This window comes from Myotis myotis, unplaced genomic scaffold (assembly GCF_014108235.1).
Source record: "Myotis myotis isolate mMyoMyo1 unplaced genomic scaffold, mMyoMyo1.p scaffold_m19_p_1, whole genome shotgun sequence".
In the NCBI taxonomy this organism is placed as follows: domain Eukaryota; kingdom Metazoa; phylum Chordata; class Mammalia; order Chiroptera; family Vespertilionidae; genus Myotis; species Myotis myotis.
Window position 1 is genome coordinate 104,617,589 of NW_023416313.1, and position 6,241 is coordinate 104,623,829.

Sequence of the window (6,241 nt, forward strand, 5' to 3'; positions counted from 1 at the left end):
AGGTGGCCCCTCTGTTCCTCTGAACCAAGAGTTTTAGGCTTAGAATTTAGAATTAAGGTTTTAGAGGTAGTATTTGCTTGCAATAAAGTTTCTGTACTTTTCATCTACCACCTTTTGTCCTTGGTTTCATTCTTCAAATCCATCTGGATAAGGATCCGGCAAAGAAATCATCCTGTTCAATAAAACAACCCGAATCAAAAACAAAGCAGGACACATGAACCAGAAATTTCCCATTTTGCCCCAAATGCACTAAAATTTACATAAATCCCAAGAAATTTTTCAGGAGACAAAAATCTACCATGCTCCTCTAAAAAAGTATTACACTGACACCTTAGAATCAAGTTCTACTTTTGTATTTACTTAGAAAATTACAAATATATAAATAACCCAAAGATTCTAGAGCAGCCGTGGGCAAACTACGGCCCACGGGCCAGATTGGGCCCATTTGAAATGAATAAAACTAAAAAAAAAAAAGACCGTACCCTTTTATGTAATGATGTTTACTTTGAATTTATATTAGTTCATACAAACACTCCATCCATGCTTTTGTTCCAGCCCTCCGGTCCAGTTTAAGAACCCATTGTGGCCCTCGAGTCAAAAAGTTTGCCCACCCCTGTCTAGAGCCATACTCAGGAAGTAAATGATCTTTGGTATCAGAAATGTAAGTTTGATTCCCAGCTCTAGGTCTTATAAACTGTGACCCTAGGTGAGTTATTAAATTTCTTTATAACTCAGTCTGTTCATCTCTTAAGTACGTTATTGTGGGAGTTAACATGATAATTCATTCAAGTACATTGAACAAAGCTTGGTAAGTGCTTACTAATGGTTAGTTATTGCTTCTGTTGGCTTTTTTCTCTTATCTCCAATGACTTCAATTGCCAATGCCATCTCTATTGGTCAGATTAGGCCAAGTGATTTCTTCAATGACAAATTAACCCAGAATCCCAAACATATGAAAATTATTTCTCACTCAAGTGAAGACCACTATAGGTCTTCGCAACTCTCAGGGCAGCTGCCACCATGCTCTGACTCAACAATTCAGGCTTCTTTAGGTTCTCTGCTACCCAGTAGCCTGGCGTCCACCCTGACCCCAACTCTCCAACTTCAGACTTGACTGGCTCAGCCTCAAAGCTCATACTGGTGTCTGATGGGAAAGCCTGTGATTAAGTAAGAAGTCAAACTTCACTAGAGACATTCAAGCAAAGGTTGAACTGCTTTTCCAGAACAGAAAAGAAACTCATGCACCAGAAAAGGTGACTAAAAAATGTAACCAAAGAATATGGCTGCACAACTACCAGAATTCAGTCAGGTGAAACAGTATAAGCAGTTTATTAGAACCTACAATAAACTTACAGAAACCTGATATTTGGACTGTGTAAAGACTTTGAAACAAGAAAACCTGATGAGACCACCTGTTCAGAACACTGTTTGTAGAAGTATTTTTAAATAATGGAAAAAAAAATCCATGAGATTTCAGGAATGTCATATTCAGCAGAATGAAGCCCTGGCAGCCCAATCAGGACTTTTGGCCAACTACGATAGAGAAGTCTGATGGATGGAAATAAGCATCATCCGATGTAATCCCCTGAAAGCAATAGCCACGATGTAAACTGTCTGTCACGACTGTTTAGCAAATGCAAACCACTGAAAAAACAAAATGTTCTATTTAATAGGAATAATAAAAATAAAAGGTTTATTGTTCAATGAAAATAAGCTGCAGCATTTGTTAAGGCTTTAAGATTCAGCAGCTTTGTTGTTTGATTAGAAACAGATACTGAGAACAGACTGACAGCTATCCGAGGGGAGGGGGTTTGGGGTGTTGGGCGAAAAAGGTGAAGGGATTAAGCAAAAAGAAAAGAAAAACAACACTCATAGACACAGAAAACATTATGGTGATTACCAGAGGGAAAGGGGATGGGAGAGGTAGAAGGTAAAGGAGGGATAAATGGTGATGAAAGTGTAACTGATTTGGGCTACTGGCTGGAACCTCAGTTCTTCTCATTAAAGCAGAAAAGATTTTAAAGTCAACACAAATGAAAGCAAAGCAAAATGGGGTTTATTGAAGATACACTCCAAATGAGGAGCTGGCCAGTCCAAAGAGACAATGGCCCTAACTCCTGGATTATATGGTTTAAAAGAGGGATTTTCTGGGTGGAGAGACTTTCATTTGCATTCAGGGATGATTGACAGAAAAAAAGTTACATAATTATATTTCTTCTGGGCATGCCCTTTCACATGATGCATACAGAAAAACCCACAGGGTGGGTCAACACCGCAATGCAAATTTTATTATAATTACTCCAGGGTCCTAGTAAGGTCAGAGTGAGGTCATGTCATTTTCCTCTGAGCTTGCTCCGTGAATTGGCCGGTTCTGAATCTGCCTGCTGGCGATCTGCTGGCTTTTCAGCCACCCATAGAGAGGTGGCCTGAAGGCAGTGTTGGTCCAACCCCTGTCAGGTCCCCAAGGCAGGCCCCACCCTACTGCTCAAGTCTAACTTCCTACCTATCAGAAGGAGACTTGACTGGGTGGTAAACACACAATTCAGTAAATAGATGATGTATATACAATTATATACTTGAAACCTATAGAATTTCATTAAGCGATGTCACCCCAATAAATCCAATTAAAAATAAAATTAAATAAAAATGAACTGTTGCCCAGAGCCCCGGAATCCCAGTTGGTCACTAGTCCAGTCCCACAGATGCCTGCCTCCTCTTTCCTTTCAATATGACAGATGCCGCTGTGTCCTTCACCACGGACTTCCTGGCAGGTGGAGTGGCCATAGTCATCTCAAAGACAGTGGTAGCATCCATAGAGGGGGTCAAGCTGCTGCTGCAAGTGCAGCATGCAACAAGCAAATCACCACAAATAAGCTATAGAAGGGCCTTATAGACTGTGTGGTTCCTGTTCCCAAGGAGCAGGAAGCCCTGTCCTTCTGGAGTGGTAACCTGGCCAATGTCATCAGATACTTCCTCACACAGGCTCTCAACTTTGCCTACAAAGATAAATACAAGCAAATCTTCCTGGGTGGTGTAGCCAAGAGAACCCAGTTCTGCCGCTCCTTTGCAGGGAATATGGCATCAGGTGTTGGCGCTGGGGCCACCTCATTGTGTTCTTTGTGTACCTGTCTAGCAGCTGATGTGAGCAAAGCTGGAGCTGAAAGGGAATTCAAGGCCTCCGTGAATGCCTCATTAAGAGCTACAAATCTGATCGGATTAAGGATTAAGGGTCTGTACCAAGGCTTTAATGTGTCTGTGCAGCATATCACCCACTGAGCTGCCTACTTTGGTATCTATAATACAGCAAAGGGAATGATTCCAGATCCCAAGAACACACATCTTCATCAGCTCGATGATGGTGCAGTCTGTCACAGCAGTGACTGGGTTGACTTCCTATCTGTTAGACACTGTTTATGGCCACATAAGGATGCAGTCAGGCTGCAAAGGAACTGGCATCATACACACAGGCAGCTGGAGTGCTGAAGGAATATTGCTCATGATGAAGGAGGCAAAACTTGTTTTCAGGGGTGCATGGTACGATGTTCTCAGAAGCATGGCTGGTGCTTTTGTGCTTGTCTTTATGATGAAATCAAGAGGTCCAGATAAATCATGTCCTAGTCTTCCCCCAGCTCATCCGTGAACAGGTTTGTTGTATTATATAGCATATCTTGAGCATTCTTGACAAACTATTCACTATTACCAAAGTCTACATATGGTATGATTCCACGTATATGACATGTCCAGGATATGAAAATTTATAAAGAGAGAATATAGATTAGTGGGTTGCCAGAGGCTAAGAATGAGAAGAATGTGAGGGATTATTAACTAATGAGTCTGGTGCTTCTTTCTGAAGTGATAAAGATATTCTGAAATTATGTAGTAGAGATGGATGCATTACTGTGAATATACTGAAAACCACTGGATTTTATACTTCAAAAGGTGAGTTATATTTTATATAAACTATCTATCATCTATCTATCTATCTATCTATCTATCTATCTATCTATCTATCTATCTAAACCTAAGGGACTGTCAACTGGTAGCTATGGTGTGCAATGACCATCAGGGGCAGACACTCTGACCAGTAGCTATGACACGCACTGACCACCAGGGGGCAGACTCTCAACTCAGGAGCTGCCGAGCTGCAGTGACTTGGCAGCTGCAGTTCTTGGGTGATGCATCCAGAACCAGAGAGGAGGGAGCCTGATTCCTGGGTGTGCCACCCAAGACTTGCCCCCTTGCAATCTGGGACCCCTCAGAGGATGTCAGAGCTTCCTGAGGGCTCTTAACCTCACACCTCACTTTCCAGTTCCGCCCATCAGTGCCCACAGCAAGCTAAACAATTGGTTGAAGCATCTCTGCCCCCTGGTGGTCAGGGCATGTCATAGCAACTGGTCAAGCAGTCGAACTCCCAGCAGAATGCTGGTCAAGGGGACAATTTGCATATTAGGCTTTTATTATATAGGATAAAAGTGTTATGCTTTCCATAGTCCCAGGATAAAATGAAATCTGTTGAAATAAGGACATGGGAATCCTAGCAACAACACAGCGCCGGTAACTAACTCTTACGCAGCCAGCTCTGGGCAGTGAACTTCCACTGGACAGAGAGGCCCTATAGCCTCAGAGGCCAACCCCAGAACACTGCCACCCAGAGGCTGACCCACAAACTGACTCTTTGCTAAACACAAAATAAGGCAGTCTGGGAAACAAATGCGGCCTGCTTTAAAATAAGGACTGTGGTTTACAACACAGAGGAACAGTGTATCGCAGGGAAACCCAACACTCTCCTGAATACCTGCCAGGTCTAAGGCGAGCCACACTGAAGAATAGAAGAACCGAAGGACCTTCACTACTGCAATTTTTTTTTTTTCTCTTTTTTCACCTTTTAACTAAGAAACCAATTTTTTTTTCTTCTTTTTTTTCTTTTCTATTTTTTTCTTCTTTTTCCATCACCTGATTTTACCCTTTTAATTACTACCTTCTTATTTTTAACCAGTATTATTACTGCTACCATTTTACCATTTTTTAAAGTGCAATTTTATTTTCTCTTTATTTTATTTTGGGATTAGTGTTCTCCATTCTATTTTCATCGTTATATTATTGGTTGTTTCTAGTTTACATTCATCTCCAGGGAGCTGTTGCTGGAATTTGTTGGGATTAATGGCTGTTCTATAGGAGTATTCTCCTCATATTAAAAGTCTCTTCCCCTCTTCCACTTCATTCTCTCTTTTCGCTCTTTTTTTTTCCTTCTTTTTTCTCTTTCTTTTTTTCTTTTCTTTTCTTTTCCCGCTTTTATTTCCCCCCCTCCTTTAACCCAATTTCATTTTTGTACTCCTTTTTTTGGTCCCTACTTTTCTTTTCTTTTTTCTCTTTTATCTTTTTCCCTTCCTTTCTCCTTATCCCCTAATTCTCTTAATTCGGGTGGTCACCTTTATGTAGGGTTATTAATATCGTGAATATATTTGTGTATACTGCCTGGTATGTGGTGCCTTGTTGTGTTGTATTTTGTGCCTTTAAATCAACGCAGCAGATCCAAGCTACAGCAACCTCCTGAGCACCACACCCTCTGCTGAGGAACAGCAGCTGTACGTGAAACCTCGCCCCACCAGCCAGAAGAGCCACCACAGCTGTGAACAGCACCCACCAGAGGAGCTGCTAACAACTGAAGAGCAGCTGCTACCGCAACCACCTGAAGAGCAACCACAGACCAAGGAGTCACTGCCACCAAGGGAGCAACCACTGAACGACTCAACGTCTAGATATGTCAGTGAGATCAAACATGCGAGGACAAAGAAACCCCCAAAGGAAAGAGAAGGAGGACTCTCCAGAAAAGCAGCTAAGTAATACAGAGGCATGCAACATGACAGAAAAAGAATTCAGAATAAGGGTCCTAGAGTGCATAAACCGGATGGAGGAAAAAATCGACAACCTCTGCAAGAAGCAAGAAGAAACAGATGAAAAAATCCATAACATATGGAAGAAGCTAGAAGAAACACATGAAAAAATCAACAACTTAAGTAAGACCCAAGAAGAAATGAAGAGTGATATAGCTGCAACAAAAAACTCCACTGAAAGTATCAACAGTAGACTAGGAGAAGCGGAGGACCGAATTAGTGAATTAGAAGACAAGGAAGCAAAACACACCTAAAATGTACTGCAATTGGAGAAAAAAATTAAAAGACAAGAGGAGAGCCTAAGGGAGCTTTGGGACAACATAAAACGAAACAACATACGAATAATA

At 41.5% G+C, this 6,241-nt stretch overlaps 2 pseudogenes; both read left to right on the top strand.

Moving 5' to 3' along the window:
• Positions 1–1,279: 1,279 nt before the first annotated feature.
• Positions 1,280–1,552, top strand: LOC118667496 (annotated as a pseudogene).
• A 1,176-nt stretch (positions 1,553–2,728) lies between these two features.
• LOC118667533 lies at positions 2,729–3,606 on the top strand (annotated as a pseudogene).
• The last annotated feature ends 2,635 nt before the right edge of the window (positions 3,607–6,241 follow it).